We start from the raw sequence: 21,843 nt of genomic DNA on the forward strand, positions 1-21,843 counted from the left end.
GGGTAATGCAGAGGGCGGCGGCGGCGGAACCTCTCGCAGCAACGCTGAGGAGGAAACGAGGAATTCCCACGCGGTGTGGACGGCAGATCATGGGGCTAAACCAGTCTACTCAGTTGGGCCCGTCTATTGGGCCGGCCCGCCTACTTTTTTTTACTGATGTGCGAAAATTCCCACAGGTATGTAACATACCTCTCAAGTTTTGGGCTGTGGTATGATACTATTTGAACCATCAGATGGACGAAAATTAATGGTTGTCATTCATTTGAGGGTACCACAAAAGAACCCTTTTTTTAAGATACTCTAGTTTGGAAGGGCCATCTCGTAATTGTTTCAATTTCTTGGATAACTTATAAACGTTAACTTCATGAATGTTGCACATTTTGCTTTCTCATTTCTATCACCGTTTCATTATTTTGGTATACTTAAACTGTTGCCATGGAATCGGATTAGCAAACTATGTCTGTTAGTCTGTAAGTGTTCATATTATATTTACTTATTTAGGCATAACTAGAGTACTAAACATTACTATGACTTCATGTTTGCAGCAACCAATTTAGGAACGACATTTCTACTCAAGCATCTCAACATGATTCTCATACTGTCTAATTTGATTTCGATACCCGGAGCCAAAACCCACCATTCAAGGGCCTTACTAGAAGCGATGTATTGGATGGTTCTGTGGGAGTTGAAGCCCAACATGTGCGAGAAACTTCTGCTCAATGGGGTCCTGGAGACTCACCTAAATCAGTATCTGCCCTCGAGGAAGCAAATCCTTCATATCCCTATCTTCCTACTGTTCCCGAGGAGCCTGGTTCCCCTTTCTCTGACGGTAGTTAATATGGGGTTAAGTTCCTACAATCATATTTTTTTACATTTAATTTAATCTCAAAGTAGAGGCCATTTTGTGAATATGCAGCTGCAGAGGATGATCCATTGCCAGGCATACAAGGTCTTCGAATTACGGGTGAAGCTTTTCCTGGGCGAGAACTACAAGCATGTGGATACTCCATTGATGGAACAACAAGCTGTCATTTTAAGGTGTGCTTGATAGTTCTTGTAGATACATATTAAAAAAATACTTTTCTACCACAGTATATCTGTTTAGTTCAGATTTTCAGTTTGCAATTCTTTTTGCATGTTCAGTGGGTGCGGCATTTAGAAGATGGCTCTGTAATATTCAAAGAAGGTACTATTTTTTTGTGTGTGATGCATAATAAATGAGTTTAAGGTTTGTGCCGTTGTTACTCATATCATGATGTCACAACTAAGTCCGGGTTAATTTATTATTGGCATAGGAGCATGGCAACCTAACTATTTGGTTACTGCCGATGATGTGGACACTTTACTAGTCGTTGAAGTCCAACCCCTAGACTACAGAAAAAAGGTAATAAGTTTTCCATGTGCTGACCTTTATGGTATACTGCTGTATTTTTCTAACACTTTGGGGAATCCTGGGGCTATGTATTTTTGTATTCCTTTTGAAATGGCACACCATAGGTTTTTTAATGATTAATTATCATTTCCCTTTTCTGATATCTTAGATCTTATATCGGATACTAGATAACTATATATTTTCCATTAAATAATATAAACACTCTTCTTTATTTTCGTACATATTTGTAGAGATTCAGAATGTCCAGACAGTCCAGTCAGTTTGAGACAAAATCCAACCTGTGTTTTTTCTTATATAAGATTTTTCTTCAAATGATGAAATATTGAAATCAACATTCTACGATGTTAGTGTAATGTTATATGGATGAGATCTGCTACATCGTTAAATTTCTCTCTGGGAAATGATTTGCTAGTTGGTACTATTACTTTGATTGTTAAAATGTTTGGTTTTGTTTTGAAACCTTCTTGTTTCCTATTGTAGGGTGATGTTGTCAAGCTTTATGCTAACAATCAAGCAAAAATTACCTGCGGTTAGTACTGAAATTGTTAACATGCTCTTCCATTTTCACTGTAGCCTTTTCTTACCTGTGTCTTTTTGTTCTAATTTTTTGTTGGTTCTACGTGTATCTAAAACAGCTGAAACGCACCAGTTTACATGTGAATCAGAGGTCAGCATATTCCTAAATTCAGAACAGGAACAGTATACCTACAAATCAAATTAGTTCAGAAAATAGGAACCGTGGAATGCTAAATCAACATAGGCTAATGTCAGGTCCAAAGCCACCTGCGTGGTGATCCTAAGTGTTATTACATGTTGCTACTTTAAACTTTATACTGGCTTTAACTTATGACCCTCATAGTTTGTATAGAATGTGTTGTTACTAGCCTTGCAGAAGAGTGATATATCGTGAGGGAACTTTCAAAGATAAAGTTCCAGTTAACTGTTGTTGAGGATCAGTGATATTAAAACACAATTGGAATAAACATACAAACCTGCTGTGGAGAGCTTATGTGTATCGAGCCAGTATGCTCATATAGTTTATCTGCATTAAATTTGTATAAAAAGCTAACATTATATTGGCCAGCACGTAAAGTGGAAGGCCTGTACAATAGCAAGTGTGTAGGATGGCTTATCCAAAATCACTCTGATGATGGGTCCTATGATGTATCCCACTATGATAGATCCACTGTGGACCATGCATTTGTAAAATAATGACATGTTGAAAGCAAATCAAGTATGGCAAAACTGCACCACAATGTGCAATGAATAATCCAGCAGACAGGCTGAACCAGCTTCAAATCTGGTGCGACGTGGAGTAATTTTTACGTATGGTTCAATATTTATATATTTGACCTCTCTACATATCCTTATAACTCCCCAAAGGCCGAAACCTCGGTACTTCTGTTGTTTTGGTGCAAGTCAAGACATGTGAATGTTTGACTGCGATTCTTGTACTGTAGAACAGCGTCGCACAATTTGTACCATTCATGAAGAACTTCCAGCAAGCAACTGCTGCATGTCCCTACTCTTTAGTAGTATATTTGTTTCCAGAAAGTGGATCTAAATACTTCCTCTATCGTCTTACAATTTGAAACGGAGGTAGTATAAATTTCCAATGGATTCTGTTAGTTCCTTCAGCACCTGAGTAGCATGTTCATTTCACTGAAGTGGGCTGAAGGAAAACCGGTGGTATCTAGGCGTCACCAGTAATTAATTATTTTGAAACAAATCTGGTTCGTACATAGGGATGTGTTATTATATAAGATAGGTTTGATGGGAAGTAATATAAGTTCCCTAGTTGTGAGAACTGATGTGTTTTAAAAACCCTCCCGCAGCACTATCTATTAACAATGTTTGTTTACTATTTAGCTAATTATTTGTGTTCTGTAATCATGCTTTGGTTTACACTGCGGTTTCCAGATCAATATTCCTTCTGGGTACGAGCGTGCAAATGAGTTTATGATTGTGTCTGCTAATGGTGACGAATATAATCTGCAGCCAGCAAAAAACATGCCGTAAGTACCAAATCGACCGATGGCCATTATTGGAAAATCTTCCGGAAAAACGTCCCCGTCCTGTCGCCCCCGCAGGCGACGGGCGGGACCTCACAAACCCTAGCCCCAAGCCCCCTAGCCCCTTTCCTCCGCCGCGTCGGCGCTAGCCGCCGGGCAAAACCCGTGCGGTGCTGGCGGCGGCGGATCTCCCGTCCTTGGTCATGAGATGGAGGTGCGGGGCGTTCCCATCCTGACGTAGGCGGACCAAGGCGACGAACCGGCGTCTCCTCGCGCGGTGGGCTGGCGTGCCGCGGCGAGGCGGTTCCTCGTGCTGGAGGCGGCGGGGCTCGGCGGCGGTGACTTCTTCCTAGCGGGAGTCGACGGCGGTGGCGTAGCTCTGGAGGTGTTCTTCCCCGGCGGTCGGGCGCCGGTGGTGGCCAGCGCTGGCCATCGGGCGTGCGGCTCGGGGAGCTGAGGTGGTGCTGGTGGTGGGCAGGCGGCTCGCCGACCAGAGTCATGGGCGTCCTCGCGGCTGGATTTGCAGAGCGCGCAGCGGGCTGGATCTGGGCTAGGCGGGCCTAGATCTGTCGGCAGCATCGGGGCGGCGGCTCCACGCGGTGCGGGCCACGGTGGGAGATGCTGGTGCTTCAACGAAGGACGCGCGTGCTGGCGGACGGAGGAATTGGCGGTCGCGAAGTGATGCCACATGCGGGTGCTGGGTGGATGCAGGTGCCAGGCGGCAGTGCGGCGGCGCCGGCAACCACGACTGGCTTGCGGGCCAGATCTGGACCAGGCAGGCCTGGACCTGGTGGCTGCTGATACGTCCATTTTGCATCACTATTTTATATCATAATTTACTGTTATTCATTGATATATTTCATATTTAGAGATGATACTTATGTTATTTCACCTATTTTGCATGTTTCATGATTATTGGAGAATTACTCACTGGAGTCAGAATTCTGCTGGAAAAAGCACCGTCAGGATACAATATTTCTGAAGATCAACAATTGACGGAAAATATACCGAAGCTCCTATTTTCTCAGATGACGGAGCCAGCCAAAAGGGGAGGCCGGGCCGCCATGGGCCCTCCCCATAGGCCGGCGCGGTCACCAGGGCTGGCGCGCCGCCATGTGGGGATGGGGGCCCACGACCCCCCTCGGCCATCGCCCTTTCACGTACTTCATCTCGCAGAAACCCTAAGGTGCGATAGAACATCGAGGATAGTCATAGCCACCTCTGCGGGGCGGAAAACACCGGAGAGAAAAGAGCTCTCCGGCAGGCAGAAATCTGCCGGGGAAACTCCCTCCCGGAGGGGGAAATCGTCGCCATCGTCACCGTCATCGAGCTGGACTTCATTGGGATCATCATCATCATCTCCACCACCGACACCGTCATCTCCACCGCTGCACCTCGTCTCCGCTGTAACATGTAGGGTTGAATCTTGATTATTTCATAGGGAAACTCTCCCGGTGTTGATTACTCCTTGTTATTGATGCTATTGAGTGAAACCGTTGAATTAAGGTTTATGTTCAGATTGTTATCCATCATCATATCACCTCTGATCATGTTCCATATGATGTCTTGTGAGTAGTTCGTTTAGTTCTTGAGGACATGGGTGAAGTCTAAATGTTAGTAGTGAACTATGTTGAGTAATATTTAATGGTTTGATATTTAAGTTGTGGTGTTATTCTTCTAGTGGTGTCATATGAACGTCGACTACATGATACTTCACCTTTATGGGCCTAGGGGAATGCATCTTGTATTCGTTTGCTAATTGTGGGGTTGCCGGAGTGACAACAACCTAAACCCCCGTTGGTATATCGATGCATGAGGGATAGCAGGATCTCAGAGTTTAAGGCTGTGGTTAGATTTATCTTAATTACTTTCTTGTATTTGCGGATGTTTGCAAGGGGTTTAATCACAAGTATGTATTAGTCCTAGGAAGGGCGGTGCATTAGCATAGGTTCACCCACACAACACTTATCAAAACAATGAAGATTAATCAACTATATGAAACGAAAGCACTAGACTAAATTCCCGTGTATTCTCAAGAACGTTTGGTCATCATAAGTAAACAAACCGGCTTGTCCTTTGTGCTAAAAAGGATTGGGCCACTTGCTGCAATTATTATTCTCGCATTTTACTTACTTGTATTTTATTTATCTGCTATATCAAAACCCCCTGAAAACTTGTCTGTGAGCATTTACAGTGAATCCTTCATCGAAACTGTTGTCAACACCTTCTGCTCCTTGTTGGGTTCGACACTCTTATTTATCGAAAGTACTACGATACACCCCCTATACTTGTGGGTCATCAAGACTATTTTCTGGCACCGTTGCCGGGGAGTGAAGCGCTATTGGTAAGTGGAATTGGTAAGGAAAACTTTTACTGGACGTGTGATGGCGCGTGATGCACACGTCCGTTGGAAACCCCAAGAGGAAGGTGTGATGCGCACAGCAGCAAGTTTTCCCTCAGTAAGAAACCAAGGTTTATCGAACCAGTAGGAGATGAAGGCCACGTGAAGGTTGTTGGTGAAGGAGTGTAGTGCGGCGCAACACCAGGGATTCCGGCGCCAACGTGGAACCTGCACAACACAATCAAAATACTTTGCCCCAACTTAACGGTGAGGTTGTCAATCTCACCGCCTTGATGTAAACAAAGGATTAAACGTATGGTGTGGAGAATGATATTTGTTTGCATAGAACAACAGAGAACAATGATTGCAGTAGGTTGTATTTCAGATGTAAAAGAATGGACCGGGGTCCACAGTTCACTAGTGGTGTCTTTCCAATAAGATAAATAACATGTTGGGTGAACAAATTACAGTTGGGCAATTGACAAATAGAGAGGGCATAACAATGCACATACATATCATGATGACTACTATGAGATTTACTTAGGGCATTACGACAAAGAACATAGACCGCTATCCAGCATGCATCTATGCGTAAAAAGTCCACCTTCGGGTTAGCATCCGCACCCCTTCCAGTATTAAGTTGCAAACAACAGACAATTGCATTAAGTACTGTGCGTAATGTAAACAATACAAATATCCTTAGACAAAGCATTGATGTTTTATCCCTAGTGGCAACATCACATCCGTAACCTTAGGGGTTGCTGTCACTCCCCCAGATTCAATGGAGACATGAACCCACTATCGAGCATAAATACCCCCTCTTGGAGTCACAAGTATCAACTTGGCCAGAGCCTCTACTAGCAACGGAGAGCATGCAAGATCATAAACAACACATATATGATAGATCGATAATCAACTTGACATAGTATTCCATATTTATCGGATCCCAACAAACACAACATGTAGCATTACAATAAGATGATCTTGATCATGATAGGCAGCTCACAAGATCTAAACATGATAGCACAAGAGGAGAAGACAACCATCTAGCTACTTCTATGGACCCATAGTCCAAGGATGAACTACTCACGCATCAGTCCGGAGGCGGGCATGGTGATGTAGAGCCCTCCGGTGATGATTCCCCTCTCCGGCAGGGTGCCGGAGGCGATCTTCAGAACCCCCCGAGATGGGTTGATGGCGGCGACGTCTCAGTAACTTTTCTCGTATCGTGGCTCTCGGTACTAGGGTTTTCGCGACGGAAGGATTGTATAGGCGAAGGGGCAGAGTCGGGGGACGCTCGAGGGGACCACCCCATATGGCGGCGCGGCCAGGGGTGGGGCCGCGCCCCCTATGGTGTGGCCGCCTCGTGGCCCCTCTTCGTCTCCTCTTCGGTGTTCTGGAAGGCTTCGTGGAAAATAAGACCGTGGGCTTTTGTTTCGTCCAATTCCGAGAATATTTCCTGTGTAGGATTTCTGAAACCAAAAATAGCAGAAAACAGGAACTAGCGCTTCGGCATCTTGTTAATAGGTTAGTACCGGAAAATGCATCAAAATAATATAAAGTCTATATAAAACATGTGAGTATTTTCATAAAACTAGCATGGAACATAAGAAATTATAGATACGTTTGAGACGTATCAACGTGCTGTTTTTATTTCCGCCTGCTGCTATAATTCATTATGGAGAGATCTTCTCTTGAATTCCTATTTGGAAAAGCTACTACTACTGCAAAGGTAGTGGATGAGGTGCCAGGTGAGAAATAGATTCCATATAAAATACCTATGAAAATTATTGAATGCGTTGTGGATAACCGCTATGAAGGGGATGGAACTGTCCATCCTGGAGATCATAAACTGTTTTTACATGAATTATGCGGGTTATTCAAGTGTGCAGGTATTTCTATGGATGAAGTTAGGAAGAAACTATTCTCTATATCGCTGTCTGGTAAAGCGGCGCATTGGTATAAATTGCTGAAAAATGGGAATTCTCTTGATTGGAAGGATATTGTGCCTCTATTTTATTCTAAATTCTATCCTCCAAGTGAAATTCACAAAGACCGAAACCGCATATATAATTTCTGGCCTCATGATGGCGAGAGTATTGCCCAAGCATGGGGGAGATTGAAGTCTTTAATGCTCAAATGCCCCATTCATGAGCTTCCTGGTAATATCATCATTGATAATTTCTATGCAAGACTTTCTTTTCAAGATAAAACCTTGCTGGATACTGCTTGTTCTGGATCATTCACACGCAACAAAGAAGAGTTTAAATGGGACCTTCTTGATCGGATTCAGGAGAATACTGAAGGATGGGAGAACGACAAAGGTAGAGAGTCAGGTATAAATTATGATTATGAATGCATTGAAAATTTTATGGATACTGATAAATTTCGAAATATGAGTGCTACTTATGGTCTTGACTCTCAAGTTGTTGCAAATTTTTATAAAGCTTTTGCCTCTCATTTTGAATTGCCTAGGAAGAGTTTTAATAAGTATCATGAACCTTACAAAGATAAAACTGATTCACCTATAGGTAAATGTATTGAAGTTAAAACTGTTGATCAAATTCTTCCTGAAGCTTATATTGAAAAAATTCATTTTCCTGCTAAAATGAAGGAGTATTCTGTTATAACTAGTGTGGTTAACAAAAGTGCAAAGAAACCTATAGAACCTGAGGAGCAAATAAATGTTGAACATGATGTTGCAATAGTTAAAGACCTTGTGACTGAAAATGTAGAAGATGGTCACATCATTTTCTGTGAAGATGCTTCAAATATTGTTGCACATCCTAGTAAGTCTAGGAAAGCCAGTGTTCCTATGCTCTCTGTTAGAATTGGTGATCATTGTTATTATGGTTTATGCGATATTGGTGCAAGTACTAGTGCCATTCCTTATGAGCTTTACAGGGAAATCATGCATGAAATTGCTTCTTGTGAACTTGAAGATATTGATGTGGTTATTCGGCTAGCTAATAAAGAAACTATCTCTCCTATTGGTATTGTTCGAGATGTGGAAGTTCTATGTGGTAAGATTAAATATCCTGCTGACTTTTTGGTACTTGGTTCTGCTACTAGTAAGACTTGTCCTATCATTTTTGGTAGACCTTTTCTAAATACTTGTGGAGCTATTATAGATTGCAAGAAAGAGAAAATTGTGACTAAATTTGCTGGTGAATCTTATGAGTTTAATTTCTCTAAATTTGCCAAAGTTCCTTATGAAGCTGAATTGCCTAATGATGATTTTAGAGTTGAACAACTTGCATCTCTTGCTCTTGCTCCTAATAATCCTTTGCAACAACATTTGGAGGATCATGAGAGTGAAGTCTTTAGGGAAGAAAGGAATGAGCTTGATGAAATTTTCCTTCGTCAACCTATTCTTAAACATGATTTACCGGTTGAAGATCTAGGTACAACACCACCGCCAAAGGAAGATCCTGTTTTTGATTTGAAACCGTTGCCTGATAATCTTAAGTATGCTTATATTGATGATAAGAAAACATATCCTGTTATTATTGGTGCTAAGCTTTCAGATTTTGAGGAAGAAAGATTATTGGAAATATTGAAGAAACACCTAGGAGCTATTGGCTACACTCTTGATGACTTGAAGGGGATTTCTCCCTCCATTTGCCAACATGCCATCAACATGGAAGATGATGCAACGCCTGTTGTTGAACATCAGCGTCGTCTAATTCCTAAGATGAAGGATGTGGTAAGGAATGAGGTATTGAAACTTCTTGAAGCCGGTATTATATATCCTATTGCTGATAGTAGATGGGTTAGTCCTGTGCATTGTGTTCCTAAGAAAGGAGGAATAACTGTTGTACCTAATGATAATGATGAGCTCATCCTTCAAAGAGTAGTTGTAGGGTACAGAATGTGCATTGATTTTTGAAAAGTTAATAAAGTTACTAAGAAAGATCATTACCCTTTACCTTTTATTGATCAAATGATAGAAAGGTTATCTAAAAATACTCATTTCTGTTTTCTTGATGGTTATTCTGGGTTTTCACAAATTGCTGTTACAGCTAAAGATCAAGAGAAAACCACCTTCACTTGTCCCTATGGAACTTATGCTTATAGGCGTATGCCTTTTGGTTTATGTAATGCTCCTGCTACTTTTCAAAGATGCATGTCTGCTATTTTTCATGGCTTTTGTGAAAATATTGTAGAGGTATTCATGGATGATTTTTCTGTCTATGGGAATTCTTTTGATAATTGTTGGCGAAACCTTGATAAAGTTATGCAGAGATGTGAAGAAACTAACCTTGTTCTTAATTGGGAGAAATGTCACTTTATGGTTAATGAAGGAATTGTATTGGGACATAAAATTTCTGAGAGAGGTATTGAAGTTGATAGAGCTAAAGTTGAAACAATTGAGAAGATGCCTTATCCTAGGGATGTTAAAGGTATTCGTAGTATTCTTGGTCATGCTGGTTTTATAGGAGATTTATTAAAGATTTCTCTAAAATTTCAAAGCCTCTTACTAATCTTCTTAAAAAAGATGTACCTTTTGTTTTTGATGATGATTGTAAGGAAGCTTTTGAAACTCTAAAGAAATCCTTAACAAGCTGCTCCCGTGGTTGAACCTCCCGATTGGAATTTACCTTTTGAAATTATGTGTGATGCTAGTGATTTTGCTGTAGGTGCTGTTCTTGGACAGCGAGTAGATAAAAAATTGAATGTTATTCATTATGCTAGTAAAACTCTTGATGCTGCTCAAAGAAATTATGCTACAACTGAAAAAGAATTATTAGGTGTAGTTTTTGCTTGTGACAAGTTTAGACCTTATATTTTTGATTCAAAAGTCACAATTCATATTGATCATGCTGCAATTAGGTACCTTATGGAAAAGAAAGATGCTAAGCCAAGGCTTATTAGATGGGTGCTTCTCTTGCAAGAATTTGATTTACATATTGTAGATAGGAAAGGTGCTGATAATCCTGTTGCTGATAATTTGTCTAGATTGGAAAATATTGTTTATGATCATGTTCCTGTTAATGATAGTTTTCCAAATGAAAAATTGGCTGTAATAAAGGTGAGCTCGCGAGATAGTCATTGGTATGCTGATTATGCTAACTTTATTGTTTCCAAGTACTTGCCTCCAACCTTTTCAGCTCAGCAAAGGAGGAAATTCTTTTATGACTTGAGGCATTATTTTTGGGATGACCCACACTTATATAAAGGAGTGGATGGTATTATGCGAAGATGTGTCCCCGAATATGAACAACAAGAGATATTGAGTAAGTGTCATGGTAGTGTTTATGGAGGACATCACGCCGGAGATAGAACCGCACAAAAGGTTCTACAGTCAGGTTTTTATTGGCCAACTCTGATGCAAGAAAGTTTATTTTATCTTGTGATGAATGTCAAAGAGTTGGTAATATCTCTAGACGCAATGAAATGCCTATGACTTATACTCTTGTTATTGAACCATTTGATTGTTGGGGATTTGACTTCATGGGTCCTTTCCCTTCTTCGAAGGTAACACTCATATACTTGTTGCTGTTGATTATGTTACTAAATGGGTGGAAGCCATACCCACAAAAAGTGTTGATGGTGAGACCTCTTTAAGAATGCTTTTAGATGTTATTTTTCCTAGGTTTGGAGTACCTAGATATCTTATGACTGATGGAGGTTCTCATTTTATTCATGGTGGTTTTAGAAAAACTCTTGCTAAATATGGTATTAATCATAGGATTGCTTCCGCTTATCATCCTCAAACTAGTGGGCAAGTAGATATATCAAATAGAGAAATTAAATCTATCTTGCAAAAGACTGTTAATAAATCTAGAAAAAATTGGGCTAGTAAGTTGAAGGAAGCGTTGTGGGCTTATAGAACTGCTTATAAAAATCCTATGGGTATGTCTCGTTATAAAATGATTTATGGAAAAGCTTGTCATTTACCTAGAGCTAGAGCACAAAGCTTATTGGGCTGTAAGAGAACTTAATAAAGATTTTAAACTTGCCGGTAAGAAAAGGTTGCTACAATTGAGTTCTCTAGATGAGTGGAGAAGAAGCTTATGAAAATGCTAAACTTTTTAAGGAGAAAGTTAAGAAATGACACGATAGAAGAATTATTAAAAGAGAATTTAATGTTGGAGATAAAGTCCTATTGTATCGGTCTCGTCTCAGATTTTTTGCAGGGAAATTACTCTCAAAATGGGAAGGACCATATGTCATTGTGGAGGTGTATTGTTCAGGGGCAATAAAAATTGCTTCGCTGAAAGGTGATGCCACACAAGTGGTGAATGGACAAAGACTCAAGCATTATATTTCTGGAGATTCTTATAATGAAGATGTTGATGTTATTCGAGTGGTGACTCCGAAAACTTTCATCCAAGATCAAATTGATAGTTCTGCAGAGTTCGACTTCGAATAGGTAACAGTTTTGGTAGTAAAAAGTCCGCATTTAACTTTCCGAAATTTTTTTTTGCTATTTTTAGAAAATATGAAAAATTATGAGATCGAATCGGAGCGGAGGAGACGCACGAGGGCGCGTCCCCACGTGGTGGCGCGGGCCCCACCCTGGCCACGCCGCCATATGGGGACGGCTCCTCGGAGTCCCTCTCCCACTCGGGTTCGACCTGGTACTTTCCTTTTGTCGTGAATTTTTTTGTTATATAATCCCCCGGATCCCCCGAGGTCCGTGTATCGTCTTCTCATCGTGTTTTGTTTCGAGCTGTTTTCTGCCAGATATTGTTTTCAGATCTAGAGCCACCATGTCTTCGTCGGGAACTCCGAAGGACAGCTTCTTTGAGAATGTCGTCAACCCGTATATGAACGAGTTGAAGATGCATCCCAAGAAATTGCTGCTCGTAGATGGAGAGTTGCAGATAGAAGATGTCCGGGGCCCTAAAGGAGAAGGAAGCTTGGAGGACAGGATGGAGAAGCTAGAACAAGAGGTCTTCACCTACAAGAAGATGGCTGAACGTGAAGTGGACATCTTCCACAAGATTGTGTCCGAACTTATTGATGAACACAAGAAGGAGACTACAAAGCTGTGGGACGATATCCTCTCGCTTCACAACACTACCAACAAACTCCAAGCGCAACTTTATGATGTTCAGAATCAAAACTGTGAGTATGAAAACAGGTTTAAACACATAAGCTATGCTGCTAGTTTCAGGATTCCTGAGACCAAGACGTCGTTTGTTGATGGAGAGCCTCTTCCTTGGAAGTTTGATGACGGGAAGAATCCACCACCACCACCGAAGGAGTAATTCATCATTGGTATTGGCACCCCCTTTGGTTTGTTCCAAGCTTGGGGGGAGTGCCGCGGTATCACATCATCACTATCTTTTACCTTTTTACTGTCAAGTAGTGTCATATCATGAGTAGGGAAGTTATCATATAAGATGGTTTGCAGTGTGGAAGTATCTCTCTTTTAGTTGGTTATCTACGTATCCCTTGGTGTGAGTTATCGTTATGGAATATTAATGAGAAGTTTTATCATTTACGTTTTGCACACCTTATTTTAGTTTGCAATTTATGTTATATGATTGATCTTGTTGTTAGTATTGGTATCACTTTGGGAGCATCAAGTAAATCAATTCGGTTTTGGCAAACTTAGCATTGGTCAACAACAACAATACTTTGAGGCTTAAGTACAAAAGAGGGAAATACATGTAGATATATTATTTCTTTATCTTTCTTTCTTGTTAGCTAATGAGTTTAGTATTCTGAAGTTAAAATTGTTTGTGCTTACAAGGAAGATGCATGATTGTTTCTATCACATGTATTGTCGAGGGTACTCCTCTCCAATGCCCTCCGATAGGGGCTTAGGGTTGATGGAATCCTGCAAGCTGACACGAGACATCGGTTCACAGACAAGCGGGGAGAGCGATTTACCCAGTTTCGGGGCCCTCGATGAGGTAAAACCCTCACGTCCTGCCTGTCTCGTTCTTGATTATGATGATAATGGGTTACAATGGGGTGCCGAATAGTTCGGCTGAGATCTCGTCGAGATGGCTATTGCTAAGGTGACCTAGCTCTAAGCTTTTGCTGGCTAAGATTGCTAAGATTGATTGTGTCCCTCGGCAGCCCCTCTCCTGGCCTTTATATAGGAGGCTAGGTCTCAAGAGGTCTCACCGAGTACGACTAGGTTTACAGTAATTTTAGATCCGATCTTTCCTTGTTCGATCGCTTCCTTGTCTTGCCCGTCAAGGAACCTTCTGGTGCGCCGTCCTAGTGGCCCATCTCGCCTTCATGTGTCTTCATGGGCCTCCAATTAGTCAATACAGGATAGGGTAATGTGGGTTACCCGAAGGGTAGTGCCCACGTCAGTAGCCCCCGAGTGTCTAGCCGAAGATAGTTCGGGTAGAGACTAAAGTATGTCTTCTCCGATGTTCTTCTCCTTCATTGTCCTTGTTCATCTTGAATCTGCTCTGTCTTCATTTTATCGGGTGCGCGTCAGCGCTCCCGATGGGAGTAGCCCCCGAGTCTAGGTACGGATGCTCACAATCCGTGCGTAGACTCAAGTTGTACCACTCGAATATTTTCCTCTGCCGATGTTTTCCACAGATTTTCATAGGTCATCCGATATATTTTCTTTATGCAAAGGATAATGAGTAACGTGCCCAACTGTTGTTTGGTTAACTGCCGATGGCAAAACAACGTTACCCTACACAGAATCAAGTCCCCGGGCATGATCCTGGAGTGCAAAAACTTCTATCGGGTGTGCATCACGCGCTCCCGATGGGAGTAATAGCCCCCGAGTGTCTGGGTGCGAGCGCTTGCAACCGAGTGCGACTCAAACCTTCTTCCTTCGACTCGCTCATTCTGTCGAGTCTTCATTTTATCGGGTGCGCGTCGGCGCTCCCGATGGGAGTAGCCCCGAGTCTAGGTACGGATGTCTGCAGCCGGGCGTAGACTCAAGTCCTTCATCCGATAGCTTTTCTTTTTTCCTTCGAATGCTTCAAGTTTTTTTTATGACGTCACTGTTGACGTGTAACTGCTGTGGGCTGATTGACAAGACTTGACCTGACGGGCCCACCCTAGCTCTGCGCGGGCAGTTTTTAGGGCTTGACCAATGCACGCGTGGCGATCGAGGCGTCTCCTCGATTTTCGCACGACGTGGGAATAATGGGCCGCCGGTTCCACTCCTTCTTCAAGCGCCACGTGTACAGTCAGATCTGCCCCACCCCCACGACGCTTTGTGGAGTTATGGCCACGATTGGGCACAAATTCTTACGGGATAAATAGGGGGCCTCCTCTCTTTTTATCTTTTACCCCGTTTACTGCTCATCTTCTCCCTCAAGCCTCCCTGTTCCTCTGCCTCTTCACCAGAAGCTCCGTTCACCATGGGCAAGAAGAAGAGCGGCAGTACCTCGGAGGCGGTCAAAGTTAGCCGTGATTGGAGCGCCTCCGCCATTTCCAACCGTGACATCAACAAGCTTCGCGCTCTCGGCTTCATCTCCGCATCTGAGGAAGACATTCGTCTTCCAGGTTCGGTTACTCGCCCTAAGCCCCCAAAGGGCTTCACCGTCATGTTTGCTGCTTTCCTGTTTCGTGGCCTTTCTCTTCCGGCTCACGAGTTTCTTCGCTCCCTCCTTTTCTTCTATGGGATTCAGCTCGGCAGGCTGACCCCAAATTCCATCCTCCACCTTTCCATTTTTATTACCGTCTGCGAGGCCTTCCTCGGCATTGAGCCTCACTGGGGCCTTTGGAGGAAGATCTTCTATGTGAAGCGTCACAACGACAGCAATGGCCCCCCTGTCGTTGGTGGCGTCGGCTTCGTCGTCAGGAAGGAGGTCGACTACTTCGACTACCCAATGAAGGAATCCGTCCAAGGCTGGCGCAACAAGTGGTTCTACCTGCGAGATTCCGCCGTTTCTGGGCGGCGTTCAAATCTCCCCCCCTTTGATGATGTCTTGGTGGCTCAGAAGAAGAAGTCTTGGCAAAACGCCCTTTCTCCCGAAGAAAAGGCGACAGCCGATGAACTGTTTGAGCAAATAGTCACCTTGAAGAATACAGGAGGTCTGACGATGTGCGGCACTGAAGTAGTTTCAGTGTTCCTACAACGTCGAGTGCAGCCGCTGATGTCCCGCCCTCACCAGTTATGGCTTTATACTGGCAAAGGCGACAAGTCAAGGATCAACTCTGCCGACCTATCGGCAGATGAGCTTCGGGACGAGGTTCGTCGCCTAACATGCCTCAGTACGAAGGACACCATCGTCCTGACATCGTCTCGTCCTCCCTACGATTTCGACCACCTCCCGTCCGAGGTAATCTTACTGCCCCTCGCATGCTTTCATTCTTTTTGCTTCGCCGTATTTTACAATTTTCTTTACTCTTTTTGATAGGCCCCAGTCGTCGTCCGATGCTATCCTCCTCCACCAGAAAGTGGTGTGGAACCGGAGGATGATGATGATGATTCTGACGGAACTGAAGGCGCCCAGCAGGTCCTTGAGGACAGCGATGTTCAAGAGGGCGACACTGCCGAAGATGCCGCTTTTACCAGGAGCAAGCGCCGCTTGCAGATAGATGATGATTTCATCACGACGGCTGAATCTAGTCCTAGCGACCAAGATAATGATGCCGTTGAAACTCCTCCGCCTTCTCCCTGTTAAAACAAGTTTCTTCGCGGATGAAGATGATCTGGAGCTGTGAGCATCTATACTCTTTTTTCTTGATTTATTTCTTGTCATCCTGCATGCTAACTGTGCACTTTACTTAAGTAGCTCTGATGATGACGATGTTCCTCTCGCGAAGAGGGCCAAGTTAGTCTCTGAGAGAGCAGCATCGGCTAAGGAGTCAGATCCTTCTCCCGCCAAGTCAACGCCTCCTACCAGGGCGGCTGTAGAGAAAATTCCGGTGTCGAAGGTTATTCCTCCCGGTGATCCTCCTGCTTCGTTGGCTTCTCGTGACCACGTAAGTTTTTATGTTGCCTTGTTTTGCTAAATTTCTCTTTTTATCGACTAATTCTCCCTTCTTCCTTGTCGCAGCCGATTTATGCCACAGTCGACGCTGTGGCAGATTTTGCTGAGCAATTTACCCGACTAGAGGCTGAAAACGCCCAGCTCCGGAAGAGCGTCAAGACCTCGGCTGATCAGGTGTTAGAAGCCAACAGGTTTGCTTCCGACGTCAAGAACGAAAATGCCTTGCTGAAGAGAGAGCTGTCGAAGCTGAAGCAACAGATGAAGGACGAACAAGAAGCCAGGCGAGCGGCGGCGATTGCAGTCGATAAGAAGGAAGGTGTCCTCCGCGAATCCGTCAAGGATTTATTAGGTGAAAACCCACGGTATCCCGCTTTTTAATTGGTGATTCTTTATTGGTTACTGATATATCTTTCTTTCAGAGGCCGCCAATATAACTGTCAGCCGTCGTCATCAGCTTCGAGTGGACTCCACAGTCGATGCCTTGTCACTTGCCGCTGAGTCTAATGTCCAGGTCCTTGGACTACTGCAAAAGACCAAGGGAGCATTGTCGAGGCTATACTCGATGATCTTCCCGAAGATGAAGCAGGACAAGACTCTCGACGAGTTGGCGGATGCTTTCCTCGTTGATCCTTCCGAGCCCGTGGAGGTACTTAAACGCCGTAGCCGCGTGATTGGGGCGGTTCTTACTTTTCAATTGCTTATGGGCCATGGGATGGGGTCAGAATTGGAGGAGTTTTCTAAGGCACTGCCTGTTGATGATGAAAACCATCTGGTCGACCTTGAGCCTTTCAAAAGATCGGCGATAACTTGCGCCAACCGCCTTCTGAAGCTGGTGGATGAAGCGCGAGCCGAGCCTGTTCCTGAGTCTGCCCCTGGCTCATCGTCGGCGAATCCTTGAACTGTTATTTGACTTGTTGTAAATAAGATCATCCGTAGCTTGAAGTAGCTTAATTAAAATTCGGCTCTGTTGCCAATTCAAACATCCTTTTGTCTGTAAAATGCATGTTGAACGCTCCCGATGGGAGTTTTTATGTTAATGCTTGGTCTGAACTGGGGACTGTACTGCTGCATTCCTTCATCTTCTTCCCGTGCCGAGCTTTCTCCGAATTCTTCGAGTAATGACGAGTCAGGCCTTGTTCGTCGCTTACGTGATCAGGTGTCTTGTCTAAATAAAGACATTACTTCTCTTCGTGCGATGGCAGCCTTGGTGAAGAAAAAGGGAGAGATAGCGACTGCTGTCGAACAATATGCTCTCGATGGTCTTCATGTTGCTACCGAAAGCTTGGGCTGTAAGTATTAGCCTATCTTCCGACTTCTGGCATAGCTTGAATGTTCTTTTATCTGACATTCGTCCCTTTTCCAGTCGTAGCTTCGGATGCAGCTGAAGAGGACAGGAAGATTCATGAAGAGGTTGAGGCGATGACTGATGTTGCACATCCGACGCATGGTTTATGGCTGCATCGTCCGAAGGCTGTCGTTATGGCGAAGTTTAAGTACCGGGTGATGAAGGCGCATTACTATTTTGATAAGTACTATGCTCATCTCACGATGGTTTGGAACACCTTGTTTCCTCTGGACCAAGCACCCGGAACCTTGTCTGGCTTGTTCACCCGATTCAAGTCCCCTGAGAGGATTCGACAGTTGGTGCGGAAAGAGCTTCTGGCTGGTGCTGAGCTTGCCTTTGCTTCAATATTGGCGTGCCATCCAACTCTAGACTTGGGAGCCGTAGCAAATACTGAAAGAGATTTAAGCCAGTACTATGATGTTGCTAGAGGTCCTGCTTACACCGTCGTTTCTCGGATGGAATCATGCCTTGAAAAGGAACTGAAGGCCCACTGGGACCGAGGAACCCGATTATAAATATAATAACCTTGTTTCTGCATAAGATTGTTTACTGCGTACGCTGCACGCTATGTTAGTTGGATTGATATTTTATTGTCGAGTGCGGCTGAGTGATCAGTTCAACCTGCTTTCTCGACGACTTCGTTGAATTTTATGCAATGTTATTGCGAAGTCGATATGTAGTTTATTCGAGAGTTTGGCTTCGTCACCCGGTGCACCGGTTTGAGCCTTATCTTGTGATAATGTAACCATCGACTGCAGCGCTCGCGTATTTTTCGAGGCTTGGATTGGTTGTTTTTGTGTGTCATTAATCTTAGCTCTCGCTGAGAGTATTTAATTAATGACACTGTGTAAGCATATTGCTTTTGGGCCAGAGCTCCCGATGGGAGTTAGAGCCGATGGTAGGGGCTCCAAACGTTATGTTCGGATGCCGAAGCCTGAAGCAAGAAAAAAGAGAGACAATCTGATTAGATCTTTATTCATAATGTAAAAGCAACCTTATAGGCCGTTGACAAAACAATCGTGTCCTATGTATAGAACCGTCGCAATTGCGCGATGTTCCACGGATTCTCGACGTCTTTCCCTGAAGCTGGATTTTTGAGCCGATAGGCTCCTCCTGGTATCACTTCGGTGATGATGTATGGTCCTTCCCATGGGGATTCTAGCTTCAAGGGTCTTTTTTGCTTCAGCCGCAGTACCATATCCCCAACATTGAAACTTCGACTGCGTATTCGTCGGCTGTGGTAGTTTCTCAGCGCTTGCTGGTACACCGTTGTTCTTGCCAAGGCGATATCTCGTGCTTCATCAAGGAGATCGACAACATCTTGTAGTGCGATGTTGGAGGAGGACTCTGTGTATGCTGTCACTCGAGGCGCTTCAAATCGGACGTCGGCTGGTAGGACTGCTTCGGCTCCGTGCACCAAGAAGAATGGAGTATATTGAGTCGAACTGTTGGGTGTAGTACGCAAACTCAGGAGTACAGATGGTAACTCTTCGACCCAGGCTCCGGCTGCGCCTTTAAGGCGTTTCTTGAGGCCATCTCCTATTAGGCCATTGATCCTTTCCACCTGGCCGTTGGTCTGGGGGTGAGAGACTGATGCGAATTTCAATTTGATTCCTCCATCATCACAAAATTTCCTGAACTCCTCGGAATCAAAATTGGAGCCGTTGTCTGTGACGATGTCTGTGGGGCATACCGAATCGACAAGTTATTCCCTTGAAGAATTGAACCGCTGTTTCAGCTTTTTGGTTTCGCACAGGTACTGCCTCGATCCACTTAGTGAATTTGTCGACTGCAACCAACAAGTACGTGTGTCCTCCGGGTGACGATCTTGGCAGCGGCCCAACTTGATCGAGTCCCCATTGAGCGAAAGGCCATGCCAAGGGTATTGTCATTAGGTCCGTTGCAGGAGCGTGTGGTTTTGGTGAAAAACGTTGGCAGGGATCGCACTTCATGACTAGATCCCTAGCATCCGACGCTGCCGTTGGCCAGTAAAATCCTGCCCTAAAGGCTTTTGCCACAAGGGCCCTGCTCCTTGCGTGATGTCCGCAGGTTCCTTCGTGTATCTCGCGCAACAGTGCTTTTCCATCGTCAATGGCGATGCACCTTTGGAAGATCCCTGAGATGCTACGCTTGTAAAGCTCACCATTTATCACGGTGAAGGCCTTTGAGCGTCTGACGATTCGCCTAGCTTCCACAGAGTCCTCTGGCAGCTCTTGCTTTGTTAGATACGCTAGGAACGGTTTGGTCCATAGTGGCTCGAGGAGGAGGACTTGTTCGGCAGGAGGAGTTGGAGATTCTTCAGCCGAAGGAGTTTGCTTTGAGCTTGCCTCTGATTCATCAGCCGATGACTTTGGAGGTGCCGACGTCTTTTCTTTTATCGATCGTTGAGTGATCACTTCGTAAAACACTCCGTCTGGGATGGGAGAGCATGTGGACCCGATGTTTGCCAAAGTGTCGGCTTCCTCATTACTGGCTCTGCCGATATGTTTGAGCTCGCATCCTTCGAATTTAGCTTCCATATTCTAATACGGCCGCCGGTAGGCGATCATGTTGTCGCTGATCGCGTCGCATAGGTTCATCGACTGCTGCACCACCAAGTTTGAGTCTCCGTAGATCTCCAGACGAGTAGCACCACACGCCTTTGCCATTTTCATTCCGTGCAACAGCGCTTCGTATTCTGCTTCATTGTTTGTCGGCAGAGAGAAATTCATACGCAGTATATACTTCATCTTATCTCCCTGCGGTGATATCAGCACCACTCCTGCTCCTGCACCCGTGCTCCGTTTTGACCCGTCGAAGTACATTATCCATGATCCTGACATATCGGGTACTGCCGGCGTCTGTGATTGGATCCAATCTGCCACGAAATCTGGGAGGATTTGGGATTTTATCGCCGTTCGATTAACGTAAGTTATGTCATGTGGCGCTAGTTCGATAGCCCATTGGGATACTCGACCCGTGGCTTCCGGATTGGTCATTATGCTCTTCAGGGGTGCTTCGCTTACAACTTTAATCGGGTGCTCCGTGAAGTAGTGCCGCAACTTGCGAGCCGACCGCCATACTGCATACGCCAGCTTCTGGTGATGGGGATACCTCTGCCTTGCAGGAGTGAGCACTTCGCTGAGGTAATAAACGGGCCTCTGCACACCATGAACTCTCCCTGCTTCCTCTCGTTCGACGACTAAAACGCTGCTGAAGACTTGTGCTGTTGCGGCTATGTACATGAGCAACGTCTCCTTCTCGCGCGGAGTCACGAGCACCGGGGAGGTCGATAAGATTTTCTTCAAGTTGTCGAAGGATTCCTGTGCCTCCTTTGTCCACTCGAATTTTTCCGACTTTTTCATCAGGTTGTAGAAGGGCAAAGCTTTCTCCCCTAGCTTTGCAATGAACCTCGCTGAGTGCTGCTAGCCGGCTCGCTAACCGCTGCACTTGGTGCAGATTCTTTGGCGGCTCCATATCAAGAATAGCTTTGATCTTTGAGGGATTGGCTTCGATTCCTCTCGGCTGATATGAAGTACCCAAGTACTTGTCCTCCCGGCACTCCGAAGAAGCATTTTTGGGATTCAACTTGATTTTGTATCTGTCCAGATTGTCGAAGGTTTCCCGTAAGTCATCGATGAGTGTGGCTGCGTGCTTCGTTTTCACCACGATGTCGTCGATGTAAACTTCAATATTTCTTCCAATCTGCTCCGCAAGGCAAGCTTGCATGCAGCGTTGGTAAGTAGCTCCTGCATTTTTCAACCCGAAGGTCATGACGTTGTAACAGAAAACGCCGTGCGGGGTGATGAACGCGGTTAGCTCCTGGTCTTCCTTCTTCAGCTTGATCTGATTGTACCCGGAGTATGCATCGAGGAAAGAGAGACGGTCGCACCCGGCCG

General features: G+C 44.5%; 1 pseudogene; it reads left to right on the forward strand.

The window, feature by feature from the left end:
* LOC124664151 overlaps nt 1-21,843 on the forward strand; it is a 34,533-nt pseudogene that overhangs the window by 5,429 nt on the left and 7,261 nt on the right.

The sequence above is a fragment of the Lolium rigidum genome, chromosome 6 (assembly GCF_022539505.1).
Source record: "Lolium rigidum isolate FL_2022 chromosome 6, APGP_CSIRO_Lrig_0.1, whole genome shotgun sequence".
NCBI classification, from domain to species: domain Eukaryota; kingdom Viridiplantae; phylum Streptophyta; class Magnoliopsida; order Poales; family Poaceae; genus Lolium; species Lolium rigidum.